We start from the raw sequence: 1,830 nt of genomic DNA, 5'->3' as shown, positions 1-1,830 counted from the left end.
GACACCCTACTAGCCAAAGTAGTTGTCTGGGTAGTCCTGAGGTATCCATTGTAGCTTTTCAGACCTGGTCCTAAGACTATATTTACAGTATGGACTCAGAAGTAAAACTCTTCAAAACCTTCATTAAAGGATAAGATTTGCTGTTTTCAGAAAGATAATTCATAAGTCTTAAAAATACCTCAAGATTAGGAAAGGTTAGTGTAGTGTAGTCTTCTTGTTGTCTTGGAGCAGCCTTCATTTCAGTAATCACCACAAAAATAGGTGTTAAAGTCCAAAGTCCAAATTCTTTATTGCCTCCTTGTCTGGGGCCTGGGTCAGCTTTCTTGGAGGCCTTCCATACCGGCCTTGGTCTCAGTGGGGGAAGTTCAGAAGGCCAGCCACCACTGTGGTGTGAGATGAAGTGAATCTGAGTCCAAGGGCTTGTGCTTCAGCCTCCAGTCCTCTTGTCTTCTCTGGCTCTCACTCTGGCTGAGTTTGTCCCAGCTTTATATGCTCTATTCTAATTACATTATCATAGGTGTGAATCTTGTGGAACTATATTAAGTACTAAGTAGATGTACTGAACTATTGTCTTATCATTCCACTGACTTAACACCTTAATACCCACTTAGACACATTGCCTCTTTTGAGCCACATGTTGTTTCTTAAAATTGCTGCCTTCCCATACAAAGGATGAGCTATTATTCTATTTACTTAAAAATATTTCTTTTTTCCTCTTCAGAAATGCTCATAAATTAGTCAGTAGAATCCTTCCCTAACTTAGGTATATAATAACTTTATTAAACTCTGGTTTTGTCCAATCATTTCAGAAGTCATCCAAGTGTTTATCAAAAGCCACAAAGGTTTCATAGGACTTGCTATTCAAAAAAGATGCCAAGATCCTGTGGGCTTCTGTCCAGTCTTTACAATAATCATAGTGTGGATCCCTGTACCACCATTTGTTTTTATGATGTTCATACAAACGAATTGTGGCTTTTATGCACTCCATCGTAAACTTCTTGTTATCTATCTACAATTATGAGTGCAGTGTCATTGAAGCTCTTTGCAATTCTGGAAACTACCTTCTCAGCAACCTAGTCTTGGACTGGCAATGAATGATTATTCATTGGCTTGATAATAACCAACAATCACATAACTATTATCTTTGCACCATGAATCAGTCAAGGTAAAGGCCACTTTCAACATGGGAGCCAGCCCCAGGGTGCCATGGAAGAGGGACATACCATCCCTGAAGAGAATATTGTGTCAGTTTTGGGCCACCATGGAAGGACTGCTCTTTGTGGGGCTTCTGCTTTTCAGCCACTAGGAACCCATTATACATACAGTGAGGAGTCTTGGCCCTGTGGAGCACCATCTTGCAGTAGGCCTGAGTGGTCAGCTTCACATGGGGCATGATGAGACAGACCCAAGGCTTGAGACAAGGGCAGCCAGGTAGCTTCCCAGGCCCAGTGTGGCCCCTTACCATGGGTTCTGCACAGGCTTGGCCCTAAAGTGTTGCAGTCTCCATTCCTTTGCTGGCGTTGACTGCTGGGCCTTCAGCTCCTGCACAGGTGTTGGAAAGCATCTGGTGACTGCAACTTGCTTGGAAGGCTGACCTCCTCTGGGGGTGGGAGGGTTGAGGACCGCTGAAAAACTTCTTAAACTGTGGGTCTCAACCCCATATGGGGTTGAGTAACTGAATGTAGGAGTCCTAAAATATTTGGCAACAATAAAAAGCTTCTAAACCTGCAACAACCATAATATAATTCAATATCAAGCACATAAAGAATCTTAGGTGTTGGGTGAATATGTGTGAAAATTGTGTTTATATCCTTTGACAATTTATCAATT

At 42.1% G+C, this 1,830-nt stretch overlaps 1 pseudogene; it reads right to left on the bottom strand.

Moving 5' to 3' along the window:
* Nucleotides 1-754: 754 nt before the first annotated feature.
* Nucleotides 755-1,393, bottom strand: LOC100925649 (annotated as a pseudogene).
* Between the last annotated feature and the right edge of the window lie 437 nt (nucleotides 1,394-1,830).

The sequence above is a fragment of the Sarcophilus harrisii genome, chromosome X (genome assembly GCF_902635505.1).
Source record: "Sarcophilus harrisii chromosome X, mSarHar1.11, whole genome shotgun sequence".
Lineage (NCBI taxonomy): Eukaryota > Metazoa > Chordata > Mammalia > Dasyuromorphia > Dasyuridae > Sarcophilus > Sarcophilus harrisii.
The sequence above is the reverse complement of the archived record's forward strand: the minus strand, read 5'-3'. Positions and strand labels throughout refer to the sequence as shown.